Raw genomic sequence first — 15748 nt, forward strand, 5'->3', positions numbered from 1 at the left:
ATAGATGAGTATTTGCCCTGTCTTAGTTATTTAAAAGATACCTGCCGTTGGTTATTGAAAAATTGGAAATAAATACCAGTGTTCGATTGTATGAAACAGGGTTTGGCAAAGCACCAGCCATGGACCACCTTTATCCCTCCAACTATTTTGGCAAATGGGTCTTTTGGACATAGCTCTATATTGTCATTTACTACTTTTAAAGTTGAATAGCAGAATTAAGTAGTTATGACATAGACCTCATGTTCCAGAAAGTTGGAAATATTTACTTTCTGGATTTTTACAGCAAAAATTTATGATTCCAGGTAAAATGTACCACACAAAGAAGGTAACCTAGTAACAAATGAGAAAAAAATAGAGGTTTTGAGTATACATTGCACTTCAACTACTGTTATGGATAGCCCTGGTGGTGTTTATATTTTGATGCTAATTCTACTTCCCTAAGAGGGGCTGCCTGGGACTAGAAGTGAATCACATACTCAGGCCTTCATATGACCATTCTAATGAATAAAGATTTCAAGAAAACCAATCACTGGGCGAGTAGGCAGGACTTCTGGGTTAGATAGAGGGATAGTCAAGGCAGGAGGAGTGGGCTTTTGGACTAGAAGGACAATGGAGCAAAAATGTAGGTAGGGAGATCCCTGGTTCAGGTTGCTGATCTGCTACTGGAGGATTTAACTTAGAATGGCTTACTATTAGGATGCTAGTTGCTTCACACAGCGGTTGTGTTGCCCTTTTATTCTAAACTAAGATTGTGTGGTGTATTCTTTCATGCGCCGACTTTACTGAGTTCCAGAGAAAAGGTACAATGGATGGTGGGGGTACCCCAACCAGCCCGGGGAACTTGGAAGTGTGGGGCTGATGTGCAAGTGACCTGATTTCAGAGCTCCTGGTCAGAGTCTCCATGATATGAGAACAAGTTTGGCTGGTGCCTTGCCGGAGATAGCATGGATTGAATTTTTTACTATTTCATGCTACAAACTACCAGTGAATTCCATCTCTCATCTTTGAAGACAATTCTTTCAGATGTGTTCTGTAGTCTCTGAAATTTATTTATTAGCATAGTCTTTTAAGGTCAATCCATTTGAGCCTTTCCCCCCCCATTGCAATTTCACACCAGTGTTGTAAAATCTATGGTCACATTTAAAAGGCTATTATTTCATGTCCTGGCATGATTGGGTATATTTAAAAGTGTTTTGGTTTTGGTTTCTGTATCTGGTTGGTTGTTTAGCATCACTATGTTTCTCCTTTGCATGGTACCATGCTCATTTCTACTCATTTTCCTGGCCTCCTAATACAAGATGGCTCAAGTAAGTTAATTGCTTGGTCCTCTTTTTTAATCTACGAATAAAAATTTACTTGATAAGTCCAGCTTGTTTTATTGTATTAAGTGCCATCTATGTATAATAGTTATTCATGGTTGTTAACCTGACTGAATCTGTAACCAATTAAAAGACAAACTGCTAGGTACACTTGTAAGGGGCTTTCTGAATGAGATCATGTGAAGTGAGAAGATTCAGTCTAATTTTGGGTATTGCCTCTAGGAACTAGATAGAAGGAGGTGGAAAGGAAAAGGCTTGCAGAAACCTCTTTGTTAGTTCACTACCTTCCTATCATACTGGCAAGTTACTCTACTCTGTTTCTGCTCTCACCATTCTTTCTTGACACTATATCCTGTCTTCTTTAGCCTTCTGTCATGAACTATACTTGAATCAGTTACTCAAAACAATCACCTCCTCTATTAAGTTACATTTGTCAGAATATTTTATCATGGTAGCAAGAAAAGAGAGTAAGATATCACTGTCATAACTTTCAAGTTCTCTATACACTGTAGACCTTGTCTCTTATTTATACATCCTCTTTGGCATGTTCTTTGGGGATTTTTAAGTATAGTAGAAACTCCAGTATTTCTCCAAGAAACACATTTCTCTTATACTCTTTTCTTTCTTTCTTTCTTTCTTTCTTTCTTTCTTTCTTTCTTTCTTTCTTTCTTTCTTTCTTTCTTTTTTTTTTTGTCTGAAAATTTAAAAAATAAATTTCTCGATCGGGGTGCCTTGCCAGAGGAGTCTCCGGACACCCGCAAGGACCCACACAGGATTCCCCACGAGATCCTAAGACATTTTGGTGAGTGGAACACAGCTTCTGCTCCAATCCAATTGAGCAGGACCTGAGACTGCATTAACTAGGGAAGCAGGCAACCCGGCCTCTGCTGGGGCACAAGTCCCTTCCGGTCCACTCAAGCACTCGGGTGCCTTGCCAGAGGAGTCTCTGGACACCCGCAAGGACCCGCACAGGACTCCCCACGGGATCCTAAGACCTCTGGTGAGTGGAACACAGTGTCTGCTCCAATCCAATCATGCGGAACCTGAGACTGCATTAACTAGGGAAGCAGGCAACCCGGCCTCTGCAGGGGCACAAGTCCCTTCTGGTCCACTCAAGCACTCGGGTGCCTTGCCAGTGGAGTCTCCGGACACCCGCAAGGACCCGCACAGGACTCCCCACGGGATCCTAAGACCTCTGGTGAGTGGAACACAGTGTCTGCTCCAATCCAATTGAGCGGGACCTGAGACTGCATTAACTAGAGAAGCAGGCAACCCGGCCTCTGCTGGGGCACAAGTCCCTTCCAGTCCACTCAAGCACTCGGGTGCCTTGCCAGTGGAGTCTCCGACACCCGCAAGGACCTGCACAGGATTCCCCACAGGATCCTAAGACCTTTGGTGAGTGGAACACAGCTTCTGCTCCAATCCAATTGAGCAGGACCTGAGACTGCATTAACTAGGGAAGCAGGCAACCCGGCCTGAGGTGGGGCACAAGTCCCTTCCGGTCTACTCGAGCACCAGGGTGCCTTGCCAGTGGAGTCTCCGGACACCCTCAAGGACCCACACAGGATTCCCCACAGGATCCTAAGACTTCTGGTGATTGGAACATAACTTCTGCCAGGAGGCAGGTTTGAACACCATATATCTGGGCACCTTCCCTGCAAGAATAGAGCTTGCCTGCAGAGAATACTCTGACCACTGAAACTAAGGAGAGAGCCAGCCTCCCAGGTCTGCTGATAGAGGCTAACAGAGTCTCCTGAGGAACAAGCTCTAATCAGAGACAACTATAACAGCTAGCTTCAGAGATTACCAGATGGCGAAAGGCAAACGTAAGAATCCTATTAACAGAAATCAAGACCACTCACCATCATCAGAACACAGCACTCCCACCCCACCTAGTCCTGGGCACCCCAACACGGCCGAAAATATAAACCCAGATTTAAAAGCATATCTCATGATGATGGTAGAGGACATCAAGAAGGACTTTCATAACTCACTTAAAGAAATACAGGAGAGCACTTCTAAAGAGTTACAGGTCCTTAAAGAAAAACAGCAAAACAGTAGAAACTCCAGTATTTCTCCAAGAAACACATTTTTCTTATACTCTTTTCTTTCTTCTTTCTTTCTTTCTTTCTTTCTTTCTTTCTTTCTTTCTTTCTTTTTGGTCTGAAAATTTAAAAAATAAATTTCTCGATTGGGGTGCCTTGCCAGAGGAGTCTCCGGACACCCGCAAGGACCCACACAGGATTCCCCACGAGATCCTAAGACCTTTGGTGAGTGGAACACAGCTTCTGCTCCAATCCAATTGAGCAGGACCTGAGACTGCATTAACTAGGGAAGCAGGCAACCCGGCTGCTTTCAAACCAAACTGGTAGAAGTCCTTAAAGAAAAACAGGAAAACACAACCAAACTGGTAGAAGTCCTTAAAGAAAAACAGGAAAACACATCCAAACAGGTGATGGAAATGAACAAAACCATACTAGACCTAAAAAGGGAAGTAGACACAATAAAGAAAACCCAAAGTGAGTCAACACTGGAGATAGAAACCCTAGGAAAGAAATCTGGAACCATAGATGCGAGCATCAGCAACAGAATACAAGAGATGGAAGAGAGAATCTCAGGTGCAGAAGATTCCATAGAGAACATCAGCAAAACAATCAAAGAAAATACAAAATGCAAAAGGATCCTAACTCAAAACATCCAGGAAATCCAGGACACAATGAGAAGACCAAACCTACAGATAATAGGAGTTGATGAGAATGAAGATTTTCAACTTAAAGGGCCAGCAAATATCTTCAACAAAATAATAGAAGAAAACTTCCCAATCCTAAAGAAAGAGATGCCCATGATCATACAAGAAGCCTACGGAACTCCAAATAGACTGGACCAGAAAAGAAATTCCTCCCGACACATAGTAGTCAGAACAACAAATGCACTAAATGAACATAGAATATTAAAAGCAGTAAGGGAGAAAGGTCAAGTAACATCTAAAGGCAGGCCTATCAGAATTACACCAGACTTTTCACCAGAGACTATGAAAGCCAGAAGAGCCTGGACAGATGTTATACAGACACTAAGAGAACACAAATGCGAGCCCAGGTTACTATACCCGGCCAAACTCTCAATTACCATAGATGGAGAAACCAAAGTATTCCACGACAAAACCAAATTCACACATTATCTTTCCACGAATCGAGCCCTTTCACGGATAATAACAGAAAAAAAAATACAAGGAAGGAAATCACGCCCTAGAAAAAGCAAGAAAGTAATCCCTCAACGAACCTAAAAGAAGACTGCCACAAGAACAGAATGCCAACTCTAACAACAAAATAAAAGGAAGCAACAATTACTTTTCCTTAAAATCTCTTAATATCAATGGACTCAATTCCCCAATAAAAAGACATAGACTAACAGACTGGCTACACAAACAGGACCCAACATTCTGCTGCTTACAGGATACCCATCTCAGGGAAAAAGACAGACACTACCTCAGAGTGAAAGGCTGGAAAACTATTTTCCAAGCAAATGGTCGAAGAAACAAGCTGGAGTAGCCATTCTGATATCGAATAAAATCGACTTCCAACCTAAAGTTATCAAAAAAGACAAGGAGGGACACTTCATACTCATCAAACGTAAAATCCTCCAAGAGGAACTCTCAATTCTGAATATCTATGCCCCAAATGCAAGGGCAGCCACATTCATTAAAGACACGTTAGTAAAGCTCAAAGCACAAATTGCACCTCACACAATAATAGTGGGAGACTTCAACACACCACTTTCATCAATGGACAGATCCTGGAAACAGAAACTAAACAGGGACACAGTGAAACTAACAGAAGTTATGAAACAAATGGACTTAACAGATATCTACAAAACATTTTATCCTAAAATAAAAGGATATACCTTCTTCTCAGCACCTCACGGGGTACCTTCTCCAAAATTGACCATATAATTGGTCACAAATCAGGCCTCAATGGATACAAAAATATTGAAATTGTCCCATGCATCTATCAGACCACCATGGACTAAGGCTGATCTTCAATAAAAATAAATAATAGAAAGCCAACAGTCACGTGGAAACTGAATAATATTCTTCTCAATGATACCTTGATCAAGGATGGAATAAAGAAAGAAATTAAAGACTTTTTACAGTTTAATGAAAATGAAGCCACAATTTACCCAAACCTATGGGACACAATGAAAGTATTTCTAAGAGGGAAACTCATAGCTTTGAGTGCCTACAAAAAGAAACTAGAGAGAGCACACACTAGCAGCTTGACAACACATCTAAAAGCTCTAGAAAAAAAGGAAGAAAATTCACCCAAGAGGAGTAGACGGCAGGAAATAATCAAACTCAGGGGTGAAATCAACCAAGTGGAAACAAGAAGAACTATTCAAAGAATTAACCAAACGAGGAGTTGGTTCTTTGAGAAAATCAACAAGATAGATAAACCCTTAGCTAGATGCACTAGAGGGCACAGGGACAATATCCTAATTAATAAAATCAGAAACGAAAATGGAGACATAACAACAGATCCTGAAGAAATCCAAAACACCATCAGATCCTTCTACAAAAGGCAATACTCAACAAAACTTGAAAACCTGGACGAAATGGACAAATTTCTGGACAGATACCAGGTACCAAAATTAAATCAGGATCAAGTTAAGGAGCTAAACAGTCCCATATCTCCTAAAGAAATAGAAGCAGTCATTAATAGTCTCCCAGCCAAAAAAAGCCCAGGACCAGATGGGTTTAATGCCAAGTCCTATCAGACCTTCAAAGAAGATCTAATCCCAGTTCTTCACAAACTATTCCACAAAATAGAAGTAGAAAGAACTCTACCTAACTCATTCTATGAAGCCACAATTACTCTGATACCTAAACCACAGAAAGATCCAACAAAGATAGAGAACTTCAGACCAATTTCCCTTATGAATATTGATGCAAAAATCCTCAATAAAATTCTGGCTAACCGAATCCAAGAACACATTAAAGCAATCATCCATCCTGACCAAGTAGGTTTTATTCCAGGAATGCAGGGATGGTTTAATATACAGAAATCCATCAAGGTAATCATTATATAAACAAACTCAAAGACAAAAATCACATGATCATCTTGTTAGATGCAGAAAAAGCATTCAATAAGATCCAACACACATTCATGATAAAAGTCTTGGAAAGGTCAGGAATTCAAGGCCCATACCTAAACATGATAAAAGCAATCTACAGCAAACCAGTAGCCAACATAAAAATAAATGGGAGAAGCTTGAAGCAATCCCACTAAAATCAAGGACTAGAGAAGGCTGTCCACTCTCCCCATACCTATTCAACATTGTACTTGAAGTCCTAGCCAGAGCAATTAGACAACAAAAGGAGATCAAGGGGATACACATTGGAAAAGATGAAGTCAAAATATCACTTTTTGCAGATGATATGATAGTATATATAAGTGACCCTAAAAATTCCACCAGAGAACTCCTAAACCTGATAAACAGCTTCGGTGAAGTAGCTGGATATAAAATTAACTCAAACAAGTCAATGGCCTTTCTCTACACAAAGAATAAACAGGCTGAGAAAGAAATTAGGGAAGCAACACCCTTTATAATAGTCACAAATAATATAAAATACCTTGGCGTGACTCTAACTAAGGAAGTCAAAGATATGTATGATAAGAACTTCAAGTCTGTGAAGAAAGAAATTAAAGAAGATCTCAGAAGATGGAAAGATCTCCCATGCTCATGGATTGGCAGGATCAACATTGTAAAAATGGCTATCTTGACAAAAGCAATCTACAGATTCAATACAATCCCCATCAAAATTCCAACTCAATTCTTCAAGGAAATAGAAAGAGCAATCTGCAAATTAATCTGGAATAATAAAAAACCTAGGATAGCAAAAACTCTTCTCAAGGATAAAAGAACCTCTTGTGGAATCACCATGCCGGACCTAAAGCTCTACTAGAGAGCAATTGTGATAAAAACTGCATGGTACTGGTATAGTGACAGAAAAGTAGACCAATGGAATACAATTGAAGACCCAGAAATGAACCCACACACCTATGGTCACTTGATCTTTGACAAGGGAGCTAAAACCACCCAGTGGAAGAAAGACAGCATTTTCAACAAATGGTGCTGGCACAATTGGTTGTTATCATGTAGAAGAATGCGAATTGATCCATTCCTATCTCCTTGTACTAAGGTCAAATCTAAGTGGATCAAGGAACTTCACATAAAACCAGAGACACTGAAACTTATAGAGGAGAAAATGGGGGAAAGCCTTGAAGATATGGGCACACGGAAAAGATTCCTGAACAGAACAGCAATGGCTTGTGGTGTAAGATCGAGAATTGACAAATGGGACCTCATGAAACTGCAAAGCTTCTGCAAGGCAAAAGACACCGTCAATAAGACAAAAAGACGACCAACAGATTGGGAAAGGATCTTTACCTATCCCAAATCAGATAGGGGACTAATATCCAATATATATAAAGAACTCAAGAAGGTGGACTCCAGAAAATCAAATAACCCCATTAAAAAATGGGGCTCAGAACTGAACAAAGAATTCTCACCCGAGGAATAACGAATGGCAGGGAAGCACCTGAAAAAATGTTCAACATCCTTAATCATCAGGGAAATGCAAATCAAAACAACCCTGAGATTCCACCTCACACCAGTCAGAATGGCTAAGATCAAAAATTCAGGTGACAGCAGATGCTGGCGAGGATGTGGAGAAAGAGGAACACTCCTCCATTGTTGGTGGGATTGCAAGCTTGTACAACCACTCTGGAAATCAGTCTGGCAGTTCCTTAGAGAATTGGACATAGTACTACCGGAGGATCCTGCAATAGCTCTCCTGGACATATATCCAGAAGATGTCCCAACCGGTAAGAAGGACACATGCTCCACTATGTTCATAGCAGCCTTATTTATAATAGCCAGAAGCTAGAAAGAATCCAGATGCCCCTCAACAGAGGAATGGGTACAGAGAATGTGGTACATTTACACAATGGAGTACTACTCAGCTATTAAAAAGAATGAATTTATGAAATTCATAGCCACATGGATGGACCTGGAGGGCATCATCCTGAGTGAGGTAACACAATCACAAAGGATCTCACACAATATGTACTCACTGTTAAGTGGATATTAGCTCAATACTTAGGATACCCAAGGTATAAGATACAGTTCGCTAAACACATGAAACTCAAGAAGAATGAAGACTGAAGTGTGGATACTATGTCCCTCCTTAGAATTGGGAACAGAACACCCATGGAAGGAGTTACAGAGACAAAGGTTGGAGCTGTGACGAAAGGATGGATCATCTAGAGACTGCCATATCCAGAGATCCATCCCATGATCAGCATCCAAACCTGACACCATTGCATTCACTAGCAAGATTTTGCTGAAAGGACCCAGATATAGCTGTCTCTTGTGAGACTATGCCGGGGCCTGGCAAACATAGAAGTGGATGCTCACAGTCAGCTAGTGAATGGATCACAGGGCCCCCAATGGAGGAGCTGGAGAAAGTACCGAAGGAGCTGAAGGGATCCGCAACCCTATGGGTGGAACAACATTATGAACTAACCAGTACCCCGGAGCTCTTGATTCTAGCTGCATATGTATCAAAATATGGCCTAGTCGGCCATCACTGGAAAGAGAGGCCCAGTGGACATGCAAACATTATATGCCCCACTACAGGGGAAAGCCAGGGCCAAAAAATCGGAATGGGTGGGTAGGGAAGTAGGGGGGAGGGTATGGGGGTCTTTTGTGATAGCATTGGAAATGTAATTGAGGAAAAGGTGTTATAAAAAAATAAATTTCTTATTTTCTAGGTTTTTTTTGTTTTGTTTTGTTTTGTTTTTCAAGACAGGGTTTCTCTGTATTGCCCTGACCCTCTTTCTTAACCTTTCCATAACCAATTCATAGGCAAAACCTGTTGCCTCTACTTTTAATTTTAGGCCAAGGGTTTTCCTGACATCCATCACCTCTTTTTTGTAATACTAGTTCCATGATTTGATTGTTGTTTTCAGAATGTTATTATGTTGCAATAGTATAGAAAGTATGACATTTAATATCTTGTTAAGTCATTAGGGAATGATATCATTATTGTGGAAACAAGTTCATCATTTCCAGGATGGGTTTATTATACAAGCAAATTAAAACTTGTCTCAAGGTAGTGAAGGAAGGAGTAATTCCATTTTCATACATCTGAATTAGTATGAAATAAATGATCTGTAACTCCACAAAGAAGTGAGAAGATTGGAGTAGGGAGGGGAAATGACATTAATCAGCACTGAGCACTAGATTTAATAAGGATATCAAGATACTCTAACCCATAATCCTAAACATGGCAGCAGAAAATATAAAGAATTCCTCCTTCTTGTAATATGGGTCTGTAAACAAGAGGAACGGAAATTCATAAGAAGTAATGTTGGGTAAAACTAAATCTTGGGAGACCCACAAACTTCATGAAAGGTTTCCTGAAAAATACTGGCATTAACCATTCTAAATCAATGAACAATAATGCTTGGTACAGAGAAAGCAGATCAAGAACTCTGCTATTGAGATCAGTGTAGGGGAAACATAGCCATCCAGCACACTTGTGTACTGCAGAACAACATTCCATGCTGAGAGCTGAGCAACTCCTCATGGAAGGCTGATGTGTACTTATGCCTGGGAGAAAATTCAACCAATTATGTTACCTTTGACTCCATTGAGACATTGCATCTTGACCTATCTAATCTAATAGTCTTGACCTGGAGCCTCAATTAGCAGCTTTCTTAAAAGTACCAGTTTGTTCCAAAAAACATTTCAGGGGTAGTAGAAATGATCTATGATTCATCCCAGCAGTAATGAAAATTTGGCTGTTATACTTTTAAATTTAATTTTATGTGACTTGACCTGCTTATATTTCAAGAATTAATTTTTAACTGGTCCTATGTATTGTTTGGTTATGTTTTATGATTTAGCCATCTGTTTGAAACCTATTTCATTTTGTTCTCTCCACTATTTCTCTTACTTACAACTCATAGACTTTAGGATTCATACATTGTTTTCTCTTTGCTACATGTGCCTCCTTTCATTCTACTTCCTCCTATGTTCATATAATTTCAATAATATTTAAAATTTAAAACCTTAACAATATTACAACTCTCTTTTTCTACTTACTTTTCTCTCTTCTATTTTTATCTTTTGATGTAATGCTAATCTCTTGTCTTACTTTATACATTTCTTTAGAATCTAATATATGGGTACATATATACCATTCATTTACTTTATTTCCCCTGTGTTACTGGAGTTAATGCATTAATTGGTTTAAAGTAACTATGATTGTATTTAAAACCAGACCTATCAATACAGTTACTCTTCTAGAGGTACTTGTGATTGTACATTAAGCAGGTAAATTTAATATTTTGCTAAATAAGCCATTCTTCTTACCCAGTGTAGAGTACTGTAAGTTCTAACCTGCAGCAAACTAGTCCCACTGAAACACAATGTATAAAAATGGAAAGAACTAGTGATTCTGTGGTGCCCAGCCTCATCAGATAATTTCAGAAAACAATCCCTGCACTTACATTCCAGTGAACATCATAGCTGAAAGATTTTAAGAGCCAGAAGAATTAGAAGATTGTTATAAGATAGTCTGCTCGAAATTCCAGGGGAGCTATGCCCATAAAGTCTCAAAAAAACAAAAACAAAAACAAAAAACAAAAACATGTTTGCTTAAATAAGACCTGAATCAGGATGACACCAGTAGATGTGTTAACATGAAAGGGGACAATATCACAGAGCTCCAAACCTAGACAAAGAACTACACAGAGAAATAAAGAATGTTGAGAGCTCAAGAAATTAACCTTCCCCATGGAAGAGGCCACAACTGTTTACTCAGAGACAAATAGTCATCTCTGAGAGCATATATATACAGGCAACATTATATGGACTGAGAAGGTTGCATATTTATAAATAAAATATACATATTCACACACATACATGTGTAACAACAAATAAAGAAAAAGGAGCCATGAATTTGAGAGGGAAGGAAAGAGAAAGAGAAAGAGAGAGAGAGAGAGAGAGAGAGAGAGAGAGTGTTTGCCTCCCTGAAGAATCCTGCCAACACCAAGGAACATCCTCCTAACATCTACAATAATCAACCCAATGGCTAAATGCCAGCATAATAACACAGTCAACAAGATCCATGGCAATATGATACCACTAGAGTCCAGCTATCCAACTATAGTAAGCACTGAATATACTAACCTAGCAGGAGCACAAGAAGATGACTTTAAATCCAAACTTATAAAGATGACAGAGGTGTTTAAAGATTAAATAAATAAATCTCTTAAAGAAATACAGGAAATACAATCAAACAAGTGAAGAAAATGTATAAAACTGTTCAAGAAAGGAATTGAAAGATTAAGGAAAACACAAGCAGAGGAAATCTTGGAGATTGAAAACCCAGGGAAGAGAATAGAAACTACAGATGCAAGCTGGGCATGGTGGCACATGCCTTTAATCCCAGCATTCGGGAGGCAGAGGGAGGTGGATTTCTGAGTTTGAGGCCAGCCTGATCTACAAAGTGAGTTCCAGGACAGCCAGGGCTCTACAGAGAAACCCTGTGTCAAAAACCAAAAGATAAAAAAAAAAAAAAAAAAAATGGACCCAAGGAGCTAAAGGGATCTGCAACCCTATAGGTGGAACAACATTATGAACTAACCAGTACCCCGGAGCTCTTGACTCTAGCTGAATAAGTATCAAAAGACTGGCCTAGTCAGCCATCACTGGAAAGAGAGGCCCATTGGACACACAAACTTTATATGCCCCAGTACAGGGGAACGCCAGGGCCAAAAGAAAAAAAAAATGGGAATGGGTGGGTAGGGAAGTGGGGGGAGGGTATGGGGGACTTTTGGGATAGCATTGGAAATCTAATTGAGGAAAATACATAATAAAAAATATTAAAAATTAAAAAAAAGAAAGAAAGAAAGAAAGAAAGAAAGAAAGAAAGAAAGAAAGAAAGAAAGAAAGAAAAGGAAATTGCAGATGCCAGCATCACCAACAGATAACAAGAGATGGAAGAAAGAATCGCAGGCATAGTAGATACTATTGTATTGAAGAAATCCATACACTAGTAAAAAAAATGTTAAATATCAGAATTTCCTGACACGAAATATTCAGGAAATCTGAGACATTATGAAAAGACCAAACCTAAGAATAATAAACCTAGAAAAAGAGGAAGATCACTAGCTAAAATGCTCAGAAATATTTTTAACAAAATCATAGAAGAAAATTTCCCCAACCTAGAGAAAGATATGCCTATAAATATACAAGAAGCTTACAGAACACCAAGCCATTTGGATCAGAAAATCTTCTATTACATATTAATCAAAACAGTAAATCTATAGAACAAAGAAAGAATATTAAAAGCTGCAAGGGAAAAAGGTCCAAGTAACATATAATTTAGACCTATTACAATTACACCTGACTACACAAGTGAAATCCTAAAAGTCAAAGAGCCTTGGAAGATGTCTGGTAGACTACTATGCCCAGCAAAACTTTCAGTCACCATAAGTGGAGAAAACAAGATATTCCATGACAAAACCAAATTTAAACAATATCTATCCATATATCCTGCCCTACAGAAGATACTAGAAGGAAAACTTTAACCTGAGGAGGCTAACTACATTAAAAACAAACCCAAAGGAAATAAATAATTGCAAACCAGGACACACACACACACACACACACACACACACACACACACACACACACAGAGAGACACATTAATACCACTATCAAAATAACAGGAATTAATGATCATTGGCCGTTTCTCTCAATAGCAATGGACACAATTCCCTAAATAAAAAGACACCCCCTAACAGAAAGGATGCAAAAGTAGGATCCACCCCTCTTCTGCATATAACAGATATACCTCAGCAACAAAGATAGACACTACCTCAGAGTAGAGTGCTGAATGAATGTGTTCCAAGCAAACAGATCCAAGATTCACTCTGGAATAGCCATTCTAATATTCAATAAAATATACTTTCTGTACTGGGTTGGCCTGATGCTGCTTGTATACTAATGCTAATACTGGTTCCTCAAGAGGTGGTTGCCCTTGATGAACAGATCATTATCTACTCAAGCAATGCAATGTGAACCCCTCCCCCCACCCATTTTAACTGGTCAATAAAAGGCCAGAGTCTGTGATTGAGCAGTGGAGGGAAAAAAGGTGGGATTGGAGGTTCGATAGTGGGTGGCAGGGAGGGAGGGAGAGAGGGAGGGAGGGAGGGAGGGAGGGAGGGAGGGAGGGAGAGAGAGAGAGAGAGAGAGAGAGAGAGAGAGAGAGAGAGAGAGAGAGAGAGAGAGAGAAGACAGAGGAGGAGGAGGAGGAGGAGGAAGCCGTTGTGGACCATTATAGCCCCAGATCTGGCAAATCTAGGCATATGGCTTATATTTAAAATATCTGGATTGTGTGTATTTTATATGGGCTTATTAGGATTGTAAAATCCAGAAACAACTTTCAACCAAAATTAATCAAATGAGAAAAAGAGATGGGAAAGGGCACTTCATACTCATCAAAGGAACAATCCTCCAAAAATGATATATCAATTCTGAACATCTGTGCCCCAAGTGCAAGGGCACCCACATTCATAAAAGAAACATTACTAAAGCTTAAAATAACACATTGAACCCTACACATTTGTGGTAGGAGACTTCAACACTCATGTCATCAATGGACAGGTCATCTAGAGAGAAACTAAACAGAGAAATAATGAAACTAACAGTTTATGAATCAAATGGATATCTACTAATGGATATCTACTGAATATTTCACCCAAACACAAATGAATATACCTTCTCAACACTTCATAGAAACTTCTCCAAAGTCGATCAACAGATAAAACAAAAATTAAAATGAATAATTCCAAACCAGCAGATACAGCAAATACTACCTCTTGTATCTTATCAGGCCACCATGAATTAAAGCTGGAATTCAACAATAATAGAAACTGGAGAAAGCCTACAAACTCATAGAAACTGAACAACACCCTACTGAATGACAACTGGGTCAGGGAAGTAATTAATAAAGTAATTAAAGACTTTATAGATATCAATGAAAATTAAGATAACACATACCAAACTTATGGGCCATAACGAAAGCAATGCTAAGAGGAAAGGTCACAGCACTAAGTGCCTTTATAAAGAAGAAATTGCACAGATCTCATACTAACAGTTTAACAGCATACCAGAAAACTCTAGAATAAAAAGAAGCAAACATATGCAGGAGAAGTAGACAACAGAAAATAAACTCAGGGCAGAAATCAATTAGAAACAAGGAAAACAATACAAAGAATCAACAAAATATTTTCTTTAAGAGAATCAGCAAGACAGACAAACTTTTGGACAAACTAACTAAAATCAGAGAGAATATATCCAATTTAATAAAATCAGAAATGAAAGTGGGGACATAACAACAAACAACAAGGATATCCAAAGAATCAGTAGCTTTTACTTCAAAAGCCTGTACTCAACAGAATTAGAAAATGAATGGGTGATTTTCAGAATAAATTCCACTTACCACATTTAAATCAATATCATATAAACAATCTAAATAGAACTCTAATCCCTAGGAAAACAGAAGCAGTCATTAAAAGTCTCCCAACCTTTCATTCTGAGGTAGTGTATGTCTTTTTCCCTGAGATGGGTTTCCTGTAAGCAGCAAAATGTTGGGTCCTGTTTGTGTAGCCAGTGTGTTAGTCTATGTCTTTTTATTGGGAAGTTGAGTCCATTGATATTAAGAGATATTAACAAAAGTAATTGTTGCTTCCTATTATTTTTAGTGTTAAAGTTGGCATTCTGTTCTTGTGGCTGTCTTCTTTTTGGTTTGTAGAAGGAATACTTTCTTGCTTTTTCTAGGACGTGGTTCCCGTCCTTTTATTGTTTTTTTTTTCTGTCATTATCCTTTGAAGGGCTGGATTTGTGGAAAGATAATATGTGAATTTGGTTTTCTCATGGAATACTTTGGTTTCTCCATCTAAGGTAATTGAAAGTTTGGCTCGGTATAGTAGCCTGGGCTGGCATTTGTGTTCTCTTAGTGTCTGTATAACATCTGTCCAGGATCTTCTGGCTTTCATAGTCTCTGGTGAATAATCTGGTGTAATTCTGATAGGCTTGCCTTTATATGTTACTTGACCTTTTTCCCTTACTGCTTTTAATATCCTATCTTTATCTAGTGCATTTGTTGTTCTGATTATTATGTGTTGGGAGGAATTTCTTTTCTGGTCCAGTCTATTTGGAGTTCTGTAGGCTTCTTGTATGTTCATGGGTATCTCTTTCTTTAGGTTTGGGAAGTTTTCTTCTATACTTTTGTTGAAGATATTTGCTGGCCCTTTGAGTTGAAAATCTTCATTCTCATCTACTCCTATTATCTGTAG

Source organism: Mus caroli, unplaced genomic scaffold, assembly GCF_978045245.1.
Source record: "Mus caroli unplaced genomic scaffold, Mus_caroli_1 scaffold_5, whole genome shotgun sequence".
Taxonomy (NCBI): domain Eukaryota; kingdom Metazoa; phylum Chordata; class Mammalia; order Rodentia; family Muridae; genus Mus; species Mus caroli.